This window comes from Lissotriton vulgaris, chromosome 10 (genome assembly GCF_964263255.1).
Source record: "Lissotriton vulgaris chromosome 10, aLisVul1.2, whole genome shotgun sequence".
Lineage (NCBI taxonomy): Eukaryota > Metazoa > Chordata > Amphibia > Caudata > Salamandridae > Lissotriton > Lissotriton vulgaris.
In genome coordinates this window covers 160,106,019-160,130,806 of record NC_141698.1, presented here as the reverse complement: position 1 = coordinate 160,130,806, position 24,788 = coordinate 160,106,019, and the positions used below count along the sequence as shown (strand labels likewise).

The window sequence follows — 24,788 nt, the reverse complement described above, 5'->3', positions numbered from 1 at the left end:
GGATTCTTAAAATGCTGTGGTTGTTATATCTACGTCGTAGTTATTGAAATGTTTTTTCTTTACTGAATTAATTAGCATTCATTTTACATCTGGTTACGTAGAAGATTAAATGATGTGTTGACAGGGTGTCAGTTAACATATCCACGTGGTACGCTCCCAGTAGAAGTGCACTTCACTAGTAGGAAATATCCCTCTGGGGCAGCGCTCTGAAGTTACGAGGGGCGCACGTCAGTAGCTCATCCCGTCCAAGGCTGTGCTGTGCATTCTGGGATTTGGTGTCCTAATTTATAATGGTATAAACGATTCCGGAATGGAACGTAAATTCCTTGACAGCATGAACTTCTTGGGGAACCTGAGAGCTCTGTTTATGTGGCTTCATGTCATGTGACACTTGCCTGCCAGCCCTGTCTTTGTGGTCAATAGTACTTCATGTGCTAGGCCTTGTAGTTTCATATTTGATGATAAATAAAATTATCCAAGATTAAATTACAAATACCTGATAAAATGTCCCGAGGTAAATAAAAAAAACTCTACAAATCAAGGGGTTTTGCTTAAATCTCAGCAAGGTTAATAGCCCAAAAATAATCTAAGTCACTGGTTCTTAACCTGTGTTCCTGCGGATCTGCAAACCTATTCCTAGATTAATTTGAGAGAGCACATCAAACAGAGTATAGTATTGACAATGAGTGGTGTCAATTGAATTTTAAAAAGTGCTAGCCAGCCCATTAACTTTCAGATTTAAAAAAATATATATATTTGTTTGTGAATACAATATTTATAATTGTGTATTTGTTTGATGAATGCTTGCTTCTGTATTTGTTGTTTATTGTTTTGCAATTCAAATAATCGATAATGCTTAGGCCGGGGTCCCTGGTTTTCAGTAATGACTTGGCGGTAGTTCCCGGATTCCAATAATGATTCAGTGGGATCTCCAGTTGCAGCTATGCTTACGTGGGGGTCCACAGAAGTAAAAAGGTTAAGAATCCCTGATCTAAGTGACTAATGCCCACAATGTAAGCACTTGGAGCTGATCTGCCACGGACTGATGACACTTTATGGGCAAAACCAGGTACATACATCTGCAAGCACCTTTTCCTTGGTGCCTGATACCTAGAGGGATTATGTTTTAAGCGCACATGAGCTCCGTTTTTAGTTCGATCCACCAGTGGTTCGAAACATTCAATTTAAGAACTACTTAAAACATTTTAAAAATAATTAGTGTCTGTTGTTTCTGTCCTGTAATAAATAATGAGACAGACTTCAGTGGTTCCACTACTGCTTTGGCTCCACCTGGTGCTAAAAGGAATGGTATAAATGTAGCTGTGTGTGTGTATACATTAGAATGGGATTGATCTTTCATTTCCTTTACTTCATGGTGTGGAATACATGGCCTCGTGCTTCTCATACCAGGTGCTTGCTCTATGCTGGTGCTTTTATGTGTGGTAGGCTTGAAACCTCTGCTTAATTTTTTTTCCTTTTCTTTTGAGGGGCACACTGCCTTCCCATGGGTGCATGGTTTCATAATCTCAAAGCAGTGGCTTACGCTGGTAGTAATTTGTGGCCATTGTTTTGATGGTTTGTTAGAATGCGACTTTTCCTAAGTAGTGTTTTTGGAACCTGCACTATGACGAGAGTCAAATGTTGTACATGACCTTGGGGCAAAGGTTGAGGGTTGTCAGCCAGTGCTCGGTATCTCCTCACAATGTAACAAATGTGTGTTATGTTATGTTAAAAGTGCTTATATGCGCTTTGAATGTATACCAAGCGGTTTCATGGCGCTGTCTAGATACATTTCTGTAAGAATTTGTTGTATAAAGTGCGACTCACCTGCTGGGACTGTGGAACCTATGCTGAATTGCATATGCTTTCATAACTCTTTTTCCTCGTGTTCAGAGATTTCTGTGCTTTTACACTTGGAAAAACACTTATTGATTTTTTTACAGAGCCGCCCAAATGAGGTGCTATGGAGCATCCGTCTCGGAGACTCTCATTCTTTCAGAAAATGAGTAATCAATCTCTGGATAAAATCAGATTCCTTTGTGTGAGAGGATAATATGAAAATCAAAACTTGTGTACAGACTAGAAGCAACAGGATGTGAATTACTAATGGAGGGATGATTCCTGTCCATCTCACTGTACTGTACATCTTGTCTGTTCTGAGATTTTCCCCTGCTTTGTCAGGAGTTAATGTTCATGTAAGTTCCCTCTATATTGAGAGTGCTTTGATTTAGTACATCAGTTCTTCGATTTTGCGAACTATTTACCTGTGTTTTTTTTTTTCCGCCCTTAAATTCTTCAATTGGGTCTCTCACGTGTAGACACCAATCTCTTCTCTCCTTTTTATATAACTACATGACCTTCCGACTGGAATTACTACAGCTTAAATTACCCTGACTTTGTCACGGTAAAGGCCCCTTCAAATCACTCCTGAGAATGAAAACTCTATATATTTTATTGTTTGGACTGTGTGTTGTCACATATGGGGATACCTTGAGTCATAGAATTAAGTTATTTTCTTGTCTCCAGACCATTAGCTGTTGAGAGCTCCTTTGCCTCTTGTGCTTTATAAGTGTCACTGTAACTGCAGGGTTGTCACATCAGAACATTGCACCCATACCACGCTTAAATGTATGTAGCGTCTTTTGCAAAAATACCAGTGTAAATAGATTATGGGGGTCCTAGCATCTATTACTTACACACATGTCACACTACTATTTTATTTTGTATTATTTATTGTGTTTTATAAAGCGTGAACATGACCATCACAGCATCAGAGCATTTAGTTAGAGAGCTGATGAGGGTTGCAGTACAGAAAGAACACCTGTAACTTAAGATACGCTGTACATATAATTCGAAGCAGTACAGAGAGGAAATGGTCCGAGTTGAGATATGACTAGTATACTAAATCAATTTTACATCATATAATACAGACATCCACCACAGATTTGTTTGCAACAATTTGAAAATAAATCATTAAGGAGAAAAATACAGTATTCAAAATGAGAATTGCATTTATTTATGCAATGTTAGTGTTTGCGTACGTTGTTCAACCAATTGTATATTCAAAAACAAAACTTCAATGTAATTTCAAAATCATTACATTCGGAGTGCTCTCAGTGAGAAGGGGAAGGGAAGTGCAAGAAATTGTGAGGGACTGGGTAAAGGTGGTGTGACTTTTTCAGGACATCACATTAAAATCAAAGCACGCCTTTACAATCGAAATGAACAAGATGTTCCAAAATTGCATCACACATAGGTTAAATCAATATATTCCTTTATGTCCTATGGTGTGTTCAGTTGGCGTAGTCTACGTTTCGACCCCCATGTATGCTAAAGGGTTATTATTGCCTCATGTTGGGGTCTTCATCAGGACAGTGAAATGGGGAGCATCAATGGACGGTCGTCATCTGTACCGTCAAATAGTGGGCCTTGGGCGTGCTCCTGTATATTTTGGACAGTGTTCCTTATTGAAGAATAGGCATCCTTGTGTTGGTTGTCGTGTCAAGGTTCACTCCTTGTGTTCAAAAACACTCGGCGCGCCATTCTCATCGTGATGAGCCTACCGCCGTCTATGCTCCTAGCTGCCTTGATGCATCTGTCGATGTTGCAAACAAATCTGTGGTGGATGTCTGTATGATATGATGTAAAATTGATTTAGTATACTAGTCATATCTCAACTCAGACCATTTCCTCTCTGTACTGTTTCATGGACCCAGGTCCCCGAGTTCAAAGGGCCCACCCCTTTATTACTCATATATTCGAAGAGCAAGGTATAACGCTATAGGATACAATATGAAATAAGGTGAGAAGTTTCAAAATAGTTCTTATTTTACAACATGTTTTTCAAGTAGTACGGCTTTGACTTCCTTCTTAAAAAGCTTGAGTGGTAGGGAGTTCCAGATTGTTGGGGCAGATCCGGTAACAATCCGGCTTTTTAATATTTTGGTGTTTCAAGTGTGAGCGATTTTTAGCACTTCTAGAATCCCTTCCACATCCTATTCGCTATGTGTTTAGAACCAGAATTGTGAAAGGCTTTGTCTGTTTCTGCATGCAACCTTCAGTTGGATCTTAGCTTCAACATGCAAGCCAGTTGGGGCCTCTGAGTGATGGAGAGATGCGTTCGTAGTGACGTCTGCCGGTTAAGTCTTGCTGCTGCATTTATTGTCCCTTTAATTGGGGCTAGGCTAGCTTTAGGTAGACCTAAGAGTGTTACATTACCATGGTCCAGTTTTGAGAGCACTAGAGATTCACAGGCTGTTTTTAGGATTCCTGGTGGTGTGACGGGTTTTAGTTTCCTTAGAAAGTGCAGATTTAGATTAGCACTTCTGATAGCATCTTGTATGTGAGCCTGCATGCTTATATTTGAGGCTACTGTGATGCGTAGTAATTTTACGGAGTCTCATATGGTTGATGCTAAGAGACAGATGTAGCAGTTTTTGGATTTAAGGGGTGGGGAGAAAAGAATATATTCGGGTTTCAGCGGGTTTAGTTTTAGATGGTGTTGTGTCAGGTAGTTCTGTGTTTTCCTCTGGGAGTTATCCAGTCTCCAGATATCCTCTTGGGAGGAGAGTTTGATGTAGAGCTGAGTATTCTCAGCATACATGTGGTATGAGATGTTTGATTGATGAAGAATTTCAGTGAGTGGTTCCATGTCTAGATTGAAGAGCGTTGGTGGGATTTTAGATTCTTGTGGAATGCCCCGGTCGATGTCTGCTACATCAGATAGGGTTGTGCCTATTTTGACTCTCTGTTGTCGGTTTTGCAAGAAGGAGGTGAACCAGTAAAGGTTAATTCCTGATAGACCCATTCTGAATTCAAGAGTTTCTCTAAGGCTTTTGTGGCTGACATGTTGAACACCGCTGATAGCTCTTGACGTATGTAACGACCGGATTTTCGGACCAGATGGAATCAGCTCCTAGGAGCCCCTCTAACCCAGTCGGAACGTAATCACCTCCCTCCTTAGAACGTATTTACAATGGGTATAGATATATGTATGTACATCTCGTACCTAAGGATGGGGAAAATAGCAATAAACATGCATAGGTTTTCTACAATATCCTATTCATACCAACTAGTCTCATGGCCACTTAGGCCCAGACTAATCTACCCTAGGGCAGGTCTGATTATGTACCCTTACACACTGATCTTCCTCAGTGCTCACTCGACACGCAATCCAGCGTGTCTACACACGGGGCTGCAGTCCCAGTGCTCTCTCTTTTATCCGGTCCACAATCCGGCGGACCTACACACCGTGTCCTCCCGGTGCTCACTCACTTACAACATGGTCCACAATCCGACGGACCTATACACCGTATCCCCCCGGTGCTCACTCACTTACAACATGATCCACAATCCGGCGGATCTACACACCGTCTATCTCCGGTGCTCTCATTAACGCCGCGTACCAACGACCATCACTTTCCTATGAACACCTGTGGAAGAAATCTCTCATTGTCTACTCGGGATGATACTACAATAATAGGAGTTAGAACGGTTTTCCAAATTGAAATATGTACCTTCTGCTCTTGGCATCAAACGTTCCCTCTCTCCCTCATTGTTCAGTCACCTCTTACCTGACCGGGATTCACATCCGTTCATGCAAACAATGTCTGACTAGAAGACCAGGTTACCCTGATTGAACAAGAATACAAGGCACATGTCGGTTCACTAAGAACTGGGGTATTTTATTACAATGATTATAAACACAATACTATACGATAACATATATTCTGCAAAGAAAAGTGAAAGGTTAGAATGTGCACACTATAGGGGAAAGGGCGGATGTCACCTTATTAACGTGAAGTCAGGGTTCGGCAGTCATCTAGGTTCCCTTCTCGTCTGTGTCTTGGCTCGTCTCGGAATCACACCTTAGCAGTCACGAGTACACGTCTGCACCGCTATGCTCGGTCTCCTCTGCTTCCCTCCAAGTCACTGGAACCTTTCTCGTTATTAGCTGCTGTCTCTCTCTGTCTCTGATCGCTCTGCGCTACTTCTCCTTCTCCTTCAGTCTTTCTCAGAGAGTCTCACTTTCATGATCTTTCTCAGACTTCAAAATGGCGACTGTCTGCCTGGAAATAATTAATGTTTTATAAAGACAAGGGGAACCCAACGGATAGCTAAGAGCCATGGGTATAACTTTGTTATAAAAAACAATGGAACCTAGCTTATTCAACATATACAGAATATAGTATAGAAACTCAATGGAAGCTATACAATTCAGGTTGTCCTGACCCAGCCGGGGCAGGAGTTTATTACCAACAAACAATGTCAAATATACAATACAATTTTTCAAGACACAAGCCTGTGCCGTACTGACAAGGAAGGAGGAAATAGATATAGGGTGAAAAAGAGGGTGATTTTCAGGCAAGGAAAGAGAGCAAAGACAGGGCACTGCAAAAAATGCAAAGATTACTGGCAGTGTCGCCTGGAGTGGAATGTACACAAAATTTTTGAGAATATTACGAGTGTCAACCCACTCTTGGGTGTCGACGTTTCGATCCCTAAAAGCTCTATTAGATGCATGGGATCATCATCAGGACTTATTTAAGTAGCAAAACATGCCTGAATGAGCAAAGCCATGTGGTTGAGCTTACACATAAGATTCAGTGGAGTTCAATGGTTATCTTGATATGGTCGTTTTAAAGCTTCAACGTCCGTCTGTGGGTGGCTGCACTTTTAAGTCGCGTGCTAGCGTCGGAATCTGAAGTATAGAGGCATCAATGGTACCATACTTTTGTGTCAGTATTTCCAACTTGTTTTCGTTGAAGTTACAGTTTTCTGGCTTGCCTCGCCCTGGGCTTCAGCAATGTGGGTAACGGGCGTTGGTCATGATATGACAGCCGCCTCTCCCAGGGGTGCTCGGTCGATGCCGGATACAGAGTGTGTCTTGAAAAATTGTATTGTATATTTGACATTGTTTGTTGGTAATAAACTCCTGCCCCGGCTGGGTCAGGACAACCTGAATTGTATAGCTTCCATTGAGTTTCTATACTATATTCTGTATATGTTGAATAAGCTAGGTTCCATTGTTTTTTATAACATGGAAATAATTAATGGCATAGATGCTAACGGCTAGCTGCCGCCTACGGACTGACTAACTCACTGCCTAACACTTTCGCTAATATGGAAGCCTGTCCTTTCATGGAAAGTTACGGCCAGTAACCTGCCGCCCACCAAATTCTTGTACCTCCCCGTACCAAGGACACGTTCCCAGCCGGCCGGCCTGAAGTTGTGTCTTCGGAGTGGAGAAAAATACAGTCTTTCGATAAGGGCCAGCCTGAGCCGGTTCTCTCCAAGCGAACAACACTTCGAAACTAAAACATTACACTTGGCCTAGAAAGCCTCTCAAGCTGCCGGGCAGAAAGCAAGATGGAGTCTCTCCCGTTTGAGGCCTACAAGGCCCGAAATAAGCATAACCCCATAGAAGGTATACTAACACTCTTGCAAAAGGACGGATCATCACTAATACTAATGAATCTATCCCCTAACTTAAGTTTATAAGCCCTGATCTAAGGAAAAGGGTACGAAAATGCACTACTGTGCCTTATGAATAAGTCCTGTTTATAGTTCTAATCACTGTACTAGGAGGGTAATGGGCTGGAGTCATCTTCAATCATTCTCCCTCCAAAGAGGGCCGAAAAAGTCGGTCAGAACAACGTATTAAGAGACACGTTTAATATTGGACTAGTAAAGTTTGTATGTCATCTAGGATGTTTAGAATGGCGACCTTTGTGTTGTTTCCAAGCCTGAAGACTGATAGGTGTTTATCTGGCAGTTCGAAATTGTTGTGTTCGCATAGCTGATCATGGTCACATTTTTCTACCAATTTAGCCAGGCAAGACTGACTGGATACTGGTCGGAAGTTATTTAAGTCTTTCTGGACAGTTCCTGTTTATTCAGCAGGGAAGATACTAGGCCCATCTTAAGGCATTCTAGGAGGGACACTTGTTGGAGAGATGCATTTATGATTTTCGTCCATGAGGGAGTAATGGTCTGGAGGATCTCTTCAGTAGGTGGGAGGGATTGGGATTGTCTTATTGTGTGGTGTGTTCCGGTGTTTGAATGGTTCTCTAAATTTCCCTCTCAGACAGAAATCTGAAACTGTTCCAGAAGGCTCCATTAAATTTTTTTTAGGACCGTTGCATTGTGTACTAGCTTTGCTTGGAATAGAGTTGCATATGGATCGATTTTATCTTTAAAGAAAGTAGAGAAGGCTTTACAGGTGTCAAAGTTGTTTGTAATTGTGGGTTTCTCCTTCAAGTTTTCCTGATTGTTGTTTTATTATGTCAGTTTCCTTGGCTTTGTCTAGTTGATATCTGATTGTGGCTGTTTCGCCATTCTAGATCAATCAATCAATTATTTGTAAAGCTCACTACATACCTGCGAGGGTCTTAAGGCGCTGGGGGTGGGGACACTACTGATCGAACAGCCAGGTCTTGAGTATCCTCCTGAAGGTCAGCAGGTCTTGGGTCTGTCGTAGGCTCAGTGGGAAGGTGTTCCATGTCTTGGCGGCAAGGTGGGAGATGGATCCTCCCACCGGTGGTTGTTCTTCGGATGCGCAGGACGGTGGCGAGTGAGAGGTCGGCGGAGCATAGCTGGCGGTTGGGGATGTAGAAGGAGAGCCGTCTGTTGAGGTAGGCTGGGCCGGTTCTTGTGGAGTGCCTTGTGGGCGTGGCTGAGGAGTTTGAAGGATATCCTCTTGTTGACGGGGAGCCAGTGCAGGTTTTTCAAATTGGGGGTGATGTGGCCGTGGCGCAGTACGTCGAGGATCAGTCGTGCCTAGGGGTTTTGGATGCGTTGTAGTCGTTTGAAGAGCTTGGTCGGGGCTCCCGCGTAGAGGGTGTTTCCGTAGTCGAGTCTGCTGCTGACGAGGGCTTGGGTGACTGTCTTTCTTGTATCTGTCGGGATACATCTGTAGATCTTGGCGGAGCATGGAGAGGGTGTAAAAGCAGGAGGAGGAGACGGCGTTGACTTGCTTGGTCATTGAGAGCGTTGAGTCGAGGATGATTCCCTGTTGCGTGCGTGGTCGGTGGGTGTCGGGGCTGCCACCTGGAGTCATCCCAGGCTGAAGGGTTGGAGCAGAGGATGAGGACCTCCGTCTTGTCTGAGTTCAGCTTCAGATGGCTGGTTTTCATCCAGTCGGCGACGGCCTTCATTCCTTCGTGGAGGTTGGCTTTGGAGGTGATGGGGTCCTTGGTGAGGGAGAGGATCAGCTGAGTGTCGTCGGCATAGGAGATTTATGTTGAGGTCGTGCTGTCGGGCTACGTGTGCGATCGGGCCATGTAAATGTTGAACAGCGTCGGGCTGAGGGAGGATCCCTGGGGTAAGCAGCAGATGGTCTTGGAGGCTTTGGAACAGAATGGGGGAGGCGGACGCTCTGGGTTCTGCCGAAGAGGAAGGATGTGGTCCAATCCAGAGCCTTGTCTCGGATCCCTACGGCATGGATGTGTGTGCGTAGTGTGCGGTGGCAGATAGTGTCTAAGGCGGCAGAGAGGTCTAGGAGGATGAGTGCTGCGGTCTCGCCGTTGTCCAGCAGAGTCCTGATGTCGTCGGTGGCTGCAATGAGGGCGGCCTCAGTGCTTTGGTTGCTGCGGAACCCTGACTGGGAAGGGTCCAGGATTTTTTTTTCCTCTGAGGTATCCGGTTAGCTGTCTGACGGGTTTTCTCGATGACCTTGGCCGGAAAGAGGGGCAGAGAGATGGGCTGGAACTTCTTGAGGTCTCATGGGTCTGCCTTAGATTTTTTTGAGTAGGGCGTGGATCTTGGCAGGTTTCCAAATCTCTGGGAAGGTCGCGGTCTCGAGGGAGAGATTGATGAAGTTGCGTAGGTGGGGTGCGATGGAGCTGCTTGTTCTGTTGAAGACGTGGTGCAGGAATGGGTCTGATGGAGAGCCGGAGTGGATTGTGCGCATGGTCTTGATGGTGTCATCGATGAGCACGCTGGCCCAGGCTAGCAGGGGGTCGTGTTCGATGGTGTGCGGAGGATCTGTTGTGTGGCTGTCTGGGTGTTGAAGCTGTCGTGGATGTCTGCTATCTTGCGTTGGAAGAAGTTGGCGAGGGAGTCGCACAGGGCTTGCGACGGCGGGATGTCGGTCATGTTGGACCTGTGGTTGGGGAGTTCCTTCACGATGTTGAAGAGCTCCTTGCTATTGTGTGAGTTGTTGTCGAGGCATTCTTTGAAGGAGGGTAGTCGTTTTGTATGAGATTCTTTGCATTCTCAACTGTTCTAGTGGGCAGTGTTTGGATCCTTCCTCAAAAGTCGTTCCAGGTGTCTTTGTTTTCTTCTTTCATTGTTTATGTATTGGTTGAACTACGGTACTGAAGTTTTTTTTTTTATATCGCCTCTTTAGACATAATGGAGAAGCCTTCTGAACTGTGTTGGGCATACTGCTGTTGTAGAGGTGCATCAGTTCTTGAACCAATGTTTTGTCCACTCAAGGTGTTTTGGCATAGCCCCACTAATTCTGTTCTGACTACACAGCTGTAATCCCTCATCCATGTTTTATCCCCTCTCGCTTGACCCGTGCTTTTTTTTTTGTGTGTGTTTTTTTAGGGTGCAGATATTTTTAAAAGAATTTAATGGTTGTCTTACCAGTCTGTTGGGGTGATGTCTAGCATGTTTGCTGATCTGGTATAGCGATGATGAATGAGGTCCAGTGTGGCACCATTTGTTTGTTGGCCCATTGAATACTTGAATCATGTTGAGGTTACAGAGCAGGTTACTGAGTGCAGCCACTGTGGGGTTTTTGTCATTGTTCCAGTGAAGGTTGAAGTCTCTTAATACATTTACATTAGAAAATGAGGAGGCATTGATTGTGATAATGTCCATAAGTTTCTCCAGAAAGACGGTGTTGTTACCCCATGGATGGTGTACAAGGAGTGTTTTCACTAGCGGTTTCTTTTCAAACTTGATTTTCAACTCCCAAGAGTTCAAACGATGCTGGATCTTCTAGCGAGACTGTGTTTACGGTTAGGGAGTTTCTGTAAGTTATGGCGAGGCCTACTCCCTGCTTTACTATGTGCTCTAGACGTTGGATGGCAAAGTCCAGTGGAATGAGAAGGTCCGTGACTGGGGCTGCCATTGGGTTGAGCCAGGTTTCAGTTAGAAAGAGCATGTAAAGATCATGCGCTAAGATCACACCCATTATATCCATTGCATGTTCTGTAGCTGATCTGCAATTGTGCAGCGTGCATTTCATGTTTATTACTGTTTTTTTTTTACTTACTGCGGTGGTATTATGTTCATTGTGATTGGGATCAGGTTGTTGTAAATGACTTGTAGTGGGTTGTGTCTATGGTTTTTGAAGTAAACTGTCTTGACTATCGGGATGATGGATATTGTGTCAAGTGAGATTTTTAGGGCACCCTGATAAAATATTAGCAGACTGGTTCTCTCTCTTCTCAGAGGTGATTGTTCGTTCTTCTTGGCCGGTGAAGCTTGTTGTCTCAGGGAGTTGTAAGTCTGCTGTTGTAGATATGTTTTCTGATAGGAGAGTGAGTGTACTAGATAGTGGGCATGTACCTCTTCTCTAGGATAAGTAGAAGTGTGTTGACCTTCTTCTTGTCCCATTCTATGTCTTCCCTGAGTCATTGCAAATTGTTGTTTATTTTGTTTGCAGGGAATATGTGTGCTTGGCTCTGGCACATAATATCACAGTGTATGCCTGTTTTCGTGACCTGTTTGCAGGGAATATGTTTGCTTGGCTCTGACACATAATATCACTGTGTATGCCTGTTTTTGTGACCTGTTTGCAAGGAATATGTGTGCTTGGCTCTGACACATAATATCACTGTGTATGCCTGTTTTTGTGACCTGTTTGCAAGGAATATGTGTGCTTGGCTCTGACACATAATATCACTGTGTATGCCTGTTTTTGTGACCTGTTTGCATGTTTATTTCTATCACCTGCTCTTTATCTTGGGTGTGTTTCCTGGTCACTAATCCACTTCATGTTGTTGCTCCTCTGGCGGAGCAAGCTTTTTGTAGGAGTCTCTAGATGGGATTTCTTTTTTTTTTCTTTTTCTTTAAAAAAAAATATATATAGACAAATCTATCAATTTTTCAAACATTTTCTCCCAACCTACCCCCCGCCCCTAGAACCCCGTCTCCCCCCAACTATTCCCCAGTGCGTGCTCTTCATGTGTGGCAGTGTATGAACCGTCGGCGCGCTGTGGCATGTGCTGCGTGCTACAACCTATAGCTGCAGGGGAGTACTCCTATGTCCACACTCCCCCAGGGATGTTATAACCCCCACAGGTCTAAATCGCGCTGCCCTGTAAGGAACTACCCTGGCTGACTCACCCAGGATCCAGGTGCGGGTCGCACCCCTGAATTTCCCCCTCCCCCTCTACAAGGTCATCTTCGTCTATCCTAGAAGTTAAGTAGGTCTGGTATAACCCCCAGAAGTTCTTGGGTCTACTTCGGGGTGGTAGCAACTCACTGTAGAGCTCCGCTTGAGTATTACAGAACATCATGTCGTTAGACCATCGTTTCAGTGTCGGCAGGGGGCCCCTCATCCAGCTTAACGCCACTACTCGTTTGGCAAGTAGCATGCCCATGCTTACCATCTTCCTCACAGGCCCGGGCACCTTCCTTGTATAGCCTAGCAATGCTAGGGCTGGATCAATGGCCAATTCTATTCCCACAATATTGCTCATTTCAGCAAATATCTTGGACCAGTATCTCTGAACTCCTGGGCACAGCCACGCTAAATGTAGGAAGTCCGCGACTGGTGCATGGCATCTCTCACAGCCTGGTGTGTCACAGAGACCATACCTGTGCAGCCTTTCTGGTGTATGATACACTCGCTGTAAAAATTTAAAGTGGATCAAACGGTGCCGCCCGTTCAGCGAGATCCGCCTGGGGACCGCACAGCAGTATGCCCACATACTGTCGTCTATTTGGGTGTCCAAGTCCGTTTGCCAGGCCAAGCGCGCCCTCGTGTACTGTAGTGCCGTATGTTCATGCCCTATCTTATACAGCCTAGAGATCAGCTTCTGCGGTACCTCGGTGTCTATTACATATACCAGTTCCGGTACTGCGGGGGGTTCCTCCATGTCAGGGCCTAGTAGGTCTAGAAGGGCACATCGGACCCTATGATACTGAAAGCGCTGAAGCAACGAGGGACGCTCTCTCCCTCGTGTCAGCTGATCCCATGTCTTTACCTTCCCTTGCTCGAATAGGTCTCCCAGAGTGCGAGCGCCCAGGCCACTGAGGGCTCTGTGTACCCCTGGTTCCGTCAAAGTGGGGAGTCATAGCGCCCAATGCACCGGCATATTGGGTGCGTACATCAGCTCTTTATTTTGCGTCGGTAGTATAGAGTGCCAGGCATGGTTAGTAGACAGAAGGGAGTCCAGTGTTCCTACCCTACGGTCCTTAGGGCCACAGATAGTCGCCAGGAGCGGGGTTGGGTCTGCGAACAGCCTCTCCAGGATCACATGCGGGATGTCCTGTTTACCATGTATCCATGTGTGGAGGTGTGAGGCCTGCGCAATCCTATAATAGCGCTCCAGGTCGGGCGCAGCCAGCCCCCCTTGCTCGTACGGCAGTTTAAGGACCTTCCACTTCACTCTGGGTTGCTTTCCAGCCCAGGCCAGTCTTACGAGAAGTTTGTCGATGGTTGTGAAGAAGGCTTTAGAGAGGACAATCGGGAGACTGTTAAAGAGGAACAGAAATCTCGGCAGGACGACCATTTTCATCATAGCGATTCGTCCCATCAATGACAGCGGGAGCTTAATCCAGAGTTCAACGTCATCTGCGAGTTTGCTGTAGGCAACTCCGTAATTTTCCCTCAGCATAATTTCTGGATCCGTGTGCATTATGCCCAGATACCTTATCGGTTCTGTGGACCATTGGAGCGGGTATTCCATCTCGAAGTTTTCCGTGACCGGGGTCAGGGGGAACGCCACTGACTTGGACCAGTTGACTTTCAGCCCCGAGAGTGCTCCAAAACGTACAATCTCCCACAGAACCGATGAGTGACTATTCACCGGATCTCTGACGTATAGCAGGGTGTCGTCCGCGTACGTGGATATACCGATCTTGTATGTGGGGTAGTTGATAGCCTCATAAGAGTGATACTCCCGAATCGCGCAGGCCAGAGGCTCCGCTACTAATGCGTAAAGTAGCGGCGAGAGGGGGCATCCCTGTCTCGTGCCTCTGCTGATGGGAAACGGCTCTGAGACTGCATCGCCCAGTCTAACTCGCGCCGTGGGCTTATGGTAAAGCGCGCCAAGGAGTTGGAGGAATAGGTCTCCCAGTCCCAATTTCTTAAGGACTCTGCGCATGAATGCCTACTCTACGGAGTCAAACGCCTTCTCCATGTCTAGGAAGACTGCGACGGCCTTAGTGTCATGCTTGGTGTGCTGCATGGTTCCCATCACTGTGCGGATGTTGTATGTGAGACTTCTAGCTGGAATAAAACCCGCTTGCTCTGGGGCCACCAACTCCGGGGCCACGAGTGCCAACCTGGTCGCCAGCACCTTAGCATATAGCTTGGCATCCACGTTGAGGAGTGACAGGGGCGGTATGAGCCTGGGAGGTCATGCGGTTTGCCTGGTTTCAATATTGTTACAATAAGTGCCTCTCTCATAGAGGGCGGCATGGCGCCCGCCTCACAGATTTCGTCAAAGAGGGTGGAGAGGTAGGGCAATAGTTTGTCTTTGTACGCCTTGTAGAAGGTCACAGTTAATCCGTCAATCCCGGGGGCACTTTCAGACCTCATGCCGTCCAGCGCGTCCGATATCTCCTCACGGAGTATGGGGGACATCAAGAATTCCCTCTGCCAGTTCTCGAGGAACGGCATCTTGATGTAGCTTAAGTAGTTGTCAATTTGGTCCTCTACCCCTGAAATCTTGTTTGTGTATAGCGCCGCATAAAACCCCTTGAATTCCGCGAGAATGTCCTCCTCCGCGGTGAGCACCCCCCCCCCTGCCGACTGCAATTCTGTGACCACCTGTCTTCGCCTGGCTCCCTTCATTATCCTGGCTAGGAGGGAGCCCGGCCGGTCTCCCTCACCATAAGCGCGCGCCGTCGCATACTTTCCTAGATGTCGAACTTCTCTGTCTGCCTCCTCGTGGAACTCTTTCAGAAGTTCCTGCAGGGTCCCATCTCCAGTGGGGGTTGGGCCCGCCAGTTGTTGCCTTTCACACTCTGCTATTTGCCCCTCAAGGTATGTCAGTCTGTGTCTAATGGCTTTTAGGACACTGGAATGTTTGGCCATGACCACCCCCCTGACATAGACCTTAAACGTCTCCCATACCGTCCCGAAGCTGTCCACTGAGCCCAGATTAGTGGCGAAAAACCTATCTATGTCCTCCCCTAGTTCGGCTCTAAACGTCTCATCTAGCAGTGAATACGGTGGGAAGCGCCACGTGAACGGGCGTATCCTCTGCTTGGGGGTTTTAAGTACCAGCAATACAGGGGAGTGGTCCGATAGTGTGCGGGGGAGCACCCTGCAGTCCCTCACCGTAGCCAGTAGGGGGAGTGTGGACAACCAATAGTCGATCCTGGTGTGTGTATTGTGGTACGCAGAGTAGTGCGTGTATCCCCCTCTATCACGGTGTCTTTCCCTCCAGACATCCACCAGCCCCAGTCTCACCATTTCAGCTTGCATTTGCTGCGCTGCTGCTGCCAGGCGTCGGGGCGGGCCCGCCGATCTATCCAGCTCCAGACTAAAAATGAAGTTAAAGTCTCCCCCCCCACAGCATTCTATCGGAGGACCACTCAGTACAGTGTCCTGCCACTGCCGAGTAAAAGTCCGGGGAGTCGTAATTCGGGCCGTATACATTCATGACCAGCAGGTTATGCCCCTTGCCTTTACATTTGCTTAACACAAATCTTCCTTCCGGATCAGCTCTCAATAGTGTGAGGGACAATTTGGATTGACCCATGTTAGGACACCCCTTGCGTGTGAGGTGAAGCCCGCATAATTGGAGTTACCCTGGAGCCCCCTATGTGTAAGCATCTTACTGGTGTTGGGTAAGTGCGTTTCTTGCAGCAGGGCCAGGTCTATGTGATGTCTTTGGAGGTAGTGCAAAACCTTGCGAAGTTTACGATAGTCGATGAATCCCCTCACGTTCCATGTAAGAGCCTTAAAGGTCTCCGTGTCACTCAGTAAATCCTCGTGTGTTGTATCAGCCATTTACAGTGTAGCAATACATCATGCACATTCCAAGTATAGGTATCGCCAACCATCGTTTGCAGTAACCGCCAAGCACCACTGTGGGATGGAACATTTCAGAGCACGCTATGAACCCCCCCCCCCCCCCCCCCCCCCCCGAACATACCTGTTCCCAGAACTCCCGCTCCCCCCCGCCTCCCACAGTCAACCAACCCCAACCTGGTGTGACCGAATCCCCAGTGGCCCCCCCCCCCACCCACTGTCAAACCCATGCAACAATTCCCAAAACAGGCTCGATCCGAGCTGTAACAGCTGTAAGCGCTAGGGCAGAGGTAGGCTACTAAGTCCTTTTGTCGTCCCCTTACCTACCGGGACTTCCGTACAGTGTCCATAGACCGCCCCTTCGCCAGCGCCCAGTTGGTTAAGATTAGCAGTGATTGGTAAGTACATTATGCTACCAACAGGTCTGGGTCCTCACCCCCTCTCCCCCCCCGGCCCCCAACCTCATTAGTCTCACTTGCATTGGGCACCTGGGTGCCCTTTCCTGCCCTGGGTAACTACAGTAGTTTAAGCGCAACCCCACAGTGGTATCAATTCAAAACTTGCAGATCTCACCCACAGTACAGCGTCCAATAGTCCAGCGTCTGCGGTAGATTGCTCCGTGTGGGCATCGTCCGTTTCCCCAAGAGGGGGGTTCCGGGGGTGCGCAAGCAGTAGAGTCTCCATGCCGTGCCATGGGTGCCCCCCTTCTCCTCAGTCCTGTTCCTCAAGGTCCTCAGTCCCGGTCTGGTCCGTCGTACGCGCCTCCGGGCTCTCCCGGTGCTCTCTCATCCTCCCCTTTAGAGATTTTTGCAGTTCTTTGGAGTCGGTGAAAAAGTGCGAATGTCCCTGCCTGTTGATGCGCAGCCTCGCTGGGTACAACATGGCGTAGTCCAAGCCAAGGTCTCTAAGTTGTTGTTTGTACGGGACAAATCTTCGTCTCTCCTCTTGCACTTTCGAGGTGAAATCGGGGTATAGCGATATGTCCATTCCCTCGTACTGTAGTTTCCCCTTTTCACGGGCAACTCGGAGGGCTGCGTCCCTGTCCCTGTAATTTAACAACTTGGCTATGATCGGCCTGGGATTGGCGCCTGGGGGAGGCCTTGGTCCGAGGGTGCGATGGGCGCGTTCAACTACAAACATTGGAGAAAAGGTGTCGTCCCCCAGTAGTGTCTTGAGTAGCTTCTCGACGAACAGTTCCATCTTGCCCGTTTGGGTCGATTCGGCCACCCCCGTTACGTGGATGTTGGAGCGCCGCGAGCGTGCTTCCAAGTCCTCCGACTTCTCCTGGATTACCTGCAGGAGTCTTCCAAATTGTTTACGGTCGGCGTCCCATTCTGTTTGCGCCCCCTCCGCCTCAGTCAATCGGCGCTCCGCCATGTCCAGCCTCTCCACATGCTTGTCTACCCTCTCCGTCATTCGGTCCATCCGATATGCCAACGCGTCTATCTTGTTGCCAATGGCGACATGCCCTCCTGCAGGCCCTTCTCCATAGTGGTGAGCATTCCCTTTATTTCCGCACATAATGAGGCACCCGGGTCGGCAGCCGCGCCCGGAGACTGGGCAATCGGTTGTTCTGGCTCCTTATGTCGTCGGTGGTCGAAGGACAGTTTCGTCTGCGTTCTGTCCCCCTTGCCCATAGTTGTATCGCCAGGGAAGGCTGGGCTCCACGTGAATAAAGGCACTACTGGAGACTGGGGCGCTGTGTGTGCCCCCTCGCTGGTCGCGTGCCGTTTCAGGGGTTCTGTGGGCCAGGCTATGTTGCGCGAGTGTCCCAGGAGGGTTTGCTGGAGCCACGTGCGTCTGCAGGCCTAGTTCGCTGTAGCCGGTAGTCCACCCTCCTGTCCCTCCGGTACTGCTTAGGGCAGTGTCGAAGCTCGATTCTTATGGGGGGGGGGTCTCAGTGCACAACGATCCTCTCTCCCCCCAATTGACGCGCTGCACTCCTGTACCGCAGCAAAGTCCGTCTGTCAGGGGCCCGGGACAAGCGTACCTTCAGGGGTCTCCGCAGATGCCACGTGGTCTGTCACCGGCTCCGTAGCTGGATCGTGCCTCCCCCGCTGCTCCCGTCGCTTCCAATGTCCGTTATTATACCTCCGGTGTGTGTTCCAGGAGTATGTGGCAGTCGGAAGGTCAGCCCCCGCCGGGCACCGGCCGACCCCGCGACGCCCGCTCAGCGCCGCCGCACGTCGGGTGACGTCCCCCGGTTCCGTCGTCCAGGAAAGGCCGGGGATCCAGGCCTGGTCTGGCGCCTGCTGCACGGACGGGCAAAATGAGGGTTCCGAAGCTCGTCTCTCGCCCAAACTTCAGCCGGAGGTCGGTTAGGGGCAGAGGTGGCGATTCCTGCCGGTCTCGCTGAGTTATCACCGCTGGAAAAGGATTTATGCCGGATAATTGCTGGCGCTGGCTCGGAGCTTCGCTCTTACGCGTCCACCATTGATGCCGGCTAGCTCCGCCCCCCCTCTAGATGGGATTTCTGTGGGGCTTTGTAGCCTGCAGGGCTACAAATGTCGTTGGGTGGAGTTCTTTGTTCGGAGTTAGTGGGTTTAGGGTAAAAATTGGGTGACGAGGGATGTTACTTAGGTCCTAACCCACCTCCCATTGTTGAGTAGTTTCTCCTCTTGCTAAGAGAGCTGTTAGTTGAAGGGTATGCTTGGGGGTCTCTGTGGGGCTGCGTGTACTGTAGGATACGGTTGTTGTTGGGTGTAGTTCCTTGGTCAGAGTTAGTAGGTTTAAGATGATGGGTAGGTGATGGAGATTGAGACGGGTACTTGCCTGTTCAGGTCACTAAAAAAAGCGAGTCAAATGCTTGTAGGTCATTGTCTGCTGCTTGGATAAGGATGTTGCAATTTTTATAGATTGCGATGATCGCTTTCACTTTGAGCGTGGGGCGGAGAGATGTTGTGAGTTTGAGACCATAGGGGATGTTCTGTGTTGCTTTCATTGCATTGAGGGAGTAAAATGCATTTCACCATTTTGCTGTGTCTTGTGTAGAAGATCAGATCCGTCTTAATGGCTCCTTTTTGAGAAACAACAATAGGAGGCTTCTATGAGAGTTTCAGGGCTGCTCCTTAGAATATTGTTTGAATTTTTTGCTCCATATTTAGGTCTCTCCGAGACATGATGTAGTCAGGATATGTGACATAAAGCTCCGCCTACTTCCGCGCATCTTTTTAATTGGCTTCTGTCCCTATTCTATGTAAAAGGTGGCTTTTCATTGGTCATTAGGTTTTGTAGTCCTTCCTTTGTACCTCCCTGTCTCTTTTTGAAACCTCCCATGAGGGCACCCCCTATTACATGTGTTCTTGCGCCCTTGGTTTTAATTACAGTCACACAGCACTATTTTTTCTTAAAGGCCTTCAGACAGGACACTCACTTGGTCCTAAACAAGGTTGGCAGTGGTTACTTTACTCGCTAGCACATCTTACATGTATATTAGACCTTCTATACATTTCTCTTCATCAGCTGCACATATCTAGAATTAATTTAATAATTCTTTTGTCACATTTCAAAGCTACTAATTGTATATATTGAATATATTGTGGTACTGTCTTGCCTGCAATGCTTTATGGGTAGTGTGGATTTACCATATCTTAAATGTTTATGATGCTCACTAGGGACCTCTAGGGGCAGCTTGCGGTACTGCACCTACACATCTCGCATTTATATTAGACCTTCTATAAATTTCCGTTCATCAGCTCCACATAGAGTACAACCTAATCGGAATTACTATAATAATTGTTTTGTCACATTTCAAAGCTACTAATTGTATATATGGACATAGCTGTTTGAATGTACTCATGGTACTGTCTTGCATGCAATGCATTATGGGTAGGATGGATTTACCATATCTTCAAAGTTTATGATGCTCACTAGGGACCTCTGGGAGCAGCTTGCAGTGCTGCACCTATACAAGCACTGATTGTGCCTTGCTCACTAGGAACCTCTAGGAACAGCTTGCGGTGCTGCACCTAGACATGCAGTGCTGGTGCCTTGCACACTAGTGAGCTCTAGGAGCAGTTTGCGGTACTGCACTGAGACATACAATGCTGGTTCCTGGCTCACTATGCAAACATTTGCAATGCACTAGGTCTCGTATTACTGAAAATATGAGCTATTGGCGTTGCATTATTATTTGCAATGTCAATACCTCAAACTAGCACTAATGCGAGACCTATTGCATTGCAAATTCTTGTTGGATAATCAGGAGGTTAGTTTATTCTGAGTGAGTTGATTCCTGAAGGGGACTGAGTGGGCGTTATTGCGTTGTTGTGGACCAACATCCTTCCTTATTAGAGAGGCTGATGTTTGTTTACCCCTGATAGGAAAAAGGACAGCACTAATGTCAGTGGTACCACTGTCCTATTTAATTTTCTTGTCAACAGATTGTCGTCTATAGAGTCACCCTACTTCCTGAACGTATTGTCTTTTTTCTACTGATTGCTTCAGTAAGGAAAGATCTTGTTGGAAAACAGGTGTTAGGTGTGCTGATTCTGGTTTGGGAAGAGGCTATGACTTCCCCATAAGCAGCAAAGATGAGGGTCCTTGATACAGGCAGAGTGGTTATTTGTGATTGCCTATTGCAATATGACTTCCTCTGCTAGATAACTCGGGTTGCAAGTCAGCCAATCAAAAGAAGATAACAACGCTATGCTCCATGGGCAGGACAAAACGCAAGAAAAGAAAGGCAGACTGTTAGATTAGAGGGAGGCAAATAAGAGTGACAAAGAAGCCAGCCCATTTGTGGGTCATTGTTTTGAGTTTGTCTGAGAGAATCCAGCTCTCCTTTAGATTTGCTGTAGGGGCAAGCCAGAGTATTCACCTTTCAAAGACGCCTGCCCCACAGTAGTGAGATTCAGTCCTCTTTCTATCACTATTATCTCACTTCAGTTTGTGTTGCAGAGGCAAGCAAGAAGAACGCGATTTAAAGATGGCCGCTCCCCATTGGTGTGTACAGTCCACTTTCTTTCGCCATTAACTTAGTCGTCGGTCGTTTGGTGAGCTACATTCACAAGAAAGCATGGGGTATCCAAGATGCCCATTCACAATTTCACATCTCCCTTGGCTCAGTCACAGCACCTTCATACGCCTTGCAGAATAATAGATCCTCAGTGCGATCTGTCATTCGCCGGGATAAACTCTCTCCAGCTCAGGTTCCTTTTAGTCCCTTTTCTATTTCCCTTAATTCAGGTGTCGTCCATTTGGTAAACTGCATCCAAAGAGAGCATTTGTTTCACCAAATGCCTAATCAAAACATAGGTTAAACACCACGCCCCTTCAAACATAAGCCCCATGCACAGTGTGTTCTCGCCTGTGTCCTCAACAAATGTTCCACAGTCTCACAAGTGCCCTCTGTGTTATGAGAATGTCTGTTGCTTCAATTAGTCGGCATGCGATTCCCAACTTCAGTGGTCAGTATCCTGTTTCCTTGCTTGAAAATCTCAGCTTCTGGCTAAAGCATATGTGGGATTTACACCATGTAGGAAAGTGTCCCTTTTTACATGGTTGCCCCCCACTTTTTGCCTGATGTTGATGCTCTTTGACTAAGAGTGACCCGAGTTCCTACTAACCAGGACCCCAGGGCCTGTGTTCTTTCCCTAAAACTGTACTGTTACAAACCCAATTGGCAACTCTCTGGCCACATGTAAGTCCCTTGTAAAAGGTAATAAGGGTACTTTGACACGGTATCACATGACATCCTTCTGGAACGTCTGGAGATGGCCGGTGTGACTGGCCTCGCTCTTTCATGGTTCCAATCCTTTCTAAGGACAGATCCTTCAAGGTGTCAGCCCCCCCCCATTTCTCTCTAAATCTCATCCCATAGCCCAAGGAGTCCCCCAGGGTTCAGCGTTGAGTCCCTCCCTCTTTAACTTATATGTCCAGCCGCTTGCGGATGTGGCCAAAGAGTGGGGACTCACGCTGGTCTCAAACGCCGACAACACCCAGCTGGTCGTCACCCTCTCGGAAGGCCCGTCCACCGCGGCATCCAAATTTAGAGAGGGCATGGCATCAGTGGCACAATGGATGACGGACAACTACCTCCAACTTAATGCCGGGAAAACCGAGGTGCTCCTCCTCAGCCGTAACACCTGCCTATGGAATGAGCACTGGTGGCCGTCATCCCTTGGCACCACTCCATCCCCTAAAAACTGTGTTAAAAATTTGGGAGTCTGGATGGATGCCAACCTCAGCTTCCAGTCACATACTAAAAAGGTGGCAGCCACCTGCATAGGGCTCCTAAGGAACCTCCGGCCTATACTTGGACTATTTGACTCTAAAGCTCGCCAGCTAATTATCCAGGCAACCATCTTGTCCCGCCTGGACTATGCCAACGTTCTTCTACTGGGAGCAAACAAAGCGGAAACGGTTAGGTTCCAACGTATCCAGAATACGGCGGCCAGAACACTGGTCGGTCTCCCACGTAGATGCTCAGCCAGAGCTACCATCCGCAAATTACACTGGCTGCCCGTGGAGCACAGAGTGAAATTCAAAGCTCTTATCACGATCTTTAAGATCGTCAAACTGGGAAATCCCCCTCTGTTGCGAAATCTGGCCCGACCCTATGTCCCTGGCCGCGACCTTCGCTCCTCTAATCAACTTCTCCTGACAGTCCCTAGAATCAGACTTAGTCGCACTGGTGGCCGCTCCTTTAGCGTCCTAGGGCCCAAACTATGGAACGATCTCCCCCTCAGCATCCGCTCCATAGACTGTCTCCCGGCCTTTCGCAAAGCTATCAAGACCCACCTCTTTCCCGCTCTCTAGGGTTCTCCCCTCCCCGTTCTGTAGGAGTTAGCTTGTCTGCTAGCGCCGGGACACCCCATTGCCGGGGTAGCTGTTGCGCTTTACCAAACCTAGAAATTAGAAATTAGAAAAATTACCAAGGGCACTGTGACCAGGGTAGGCCTCTAAGGACTGCAGCACATATTGTGCCACCGTTCGAGGCCCTGTACCTTAACACACACACACACACACACACACACTGCCCTTGCAGACTGCATGTTTTGGTGCACAGCAAAGCGAAGAGTCAGCATGGTACACATCATTGTATGCCATGCCTACAATCCACGGCCTGTGGTATAGGTAAGCCCTGCTACTAGCTGGGTGCACTATACCACTGGTAAGGGTACGGGTGCATGAGCCCTGTACCTTTACAGTGTCCAAGTCCATTTTTATAAATTAAAAAAAGGGGGACTAGGAGCCCGATAAAGGTCCAGTACCTGTGCTCCTCACTATAATTTATACATATAATCCATATGGGTAATTGTTCCTAAGTGGGAAAGTTATAGAAGAGGTTTATGAAGGAGCATAAAGAAGTGGTCGGTTTGACAATATGGGTCTGGGGGGGGATTTTTCCTTATTTGGAATTGTTGCCCTCACACACCCATGTGGGTGTCAGGCTTCATTATTTGGCGTATTGCTCCTCGTAGGGCCGGCGCTACAATGCCCAACTGGCGGGCTCTTTGTCGGAGATCTCTTCTCGTATCAGCCGTGATGGCATATGTGGGTGCGTGGGGTGTTTGTAGAATGGAGTGTGATCTGAATTTACCTAAAGGAAATTAAATTGCATTGTATTCAGAGATCCTTTGGTAAGGCTAAAAACTGAGATATGGTAGTGTGTGCTAAGTTAAGACATACCACTCCTAAGTGAGTGTGTTTATAGTGAACTATCTAGGTTTCACTATTCAGATCGACATGTTGCACGCTGTAACATCAAATCCTATGCCCACGCAACAGAGTAAAAGTACATTTTATGTTAAAGGAATACCGATCACTCTACTTGGTCTAGCGGCATTCTAGACACCTGTGAGAATTAATGACCCACCCTCCTTCTCAGTCTGTTGCACGCTGTGTCGGTCCAGTACTGGATCCCAACGTTTCTTCAGGACCAAAGACTTTGTGTTCCCTGACCCTAAATTAGGGTGGGTATCTAGAGGCTTATTATTCTCAATCCCTGGTAGTGATACAGTAGAACCTAGGTATCTATATCTTGCTCACTCCAGTAGGAATCCATAAATCAACCTAGTAGGAATCCATAACTCAACCAGGAGGAAAGAAGAAAGATATACAAACCGTAAATGTTTTATTGTGGACAGCACATATGATGCACACATGGTCTCTGCATCATATCATATCATGCAGTGACCTGCTGTGTTGTCCGAGCTCTGCGTTAGCTCTTCTGTTGGTGAATGCCTTCCATGCCTCAGTCGCTCTTGATAACACAGTGTAAAAACAAGCGTAAGCAAAAATGGACAGACTACACAAACAGGAACACACAACATACAGAGTAATTATTACAGATCAAAATCTTTGTCACTCTTGACTCCCATTAGATAAATATATTCTTAACCCATGCTCAAAGGCCATGGTGTACATTAGGACCAGGCAGGGGACCGCTAGATAAATGTGGTTTCTGTAATCTAAAAATCAAGAGTGGGGGTGATTAGTGCATAGTTTCGCCCGTGGCATACTTAGTTTCACTTTCTTTTCCCCGGACAATGTCGTACTCAAAGTTCCAAGTGCTGTCTCCTGCCTGTAGCCAACCCCTCATCCTGCCTGCTTGAGTGCTCGGTCGAAGGGTGCTCGGTTACATAAAGTGAGCCCAGTTAACGAGGCTCTCCTGTGACCGTTA

General features: G+C 47.4%; 1 protein-coding gene across 1 annotated transcript in view; it reads left to right on the top strand.

Moving 5' to 3' along the window:
• Nucleotides 1-24,788, top strand: part of POLR3E (RNA polymerase III subunit E) — a 300,274-nt gene that overhangs the window by 352 nt on the left and 275,134 nt on the right. The gene's annotated exons all lie outside the window — the stretch shown is intronic.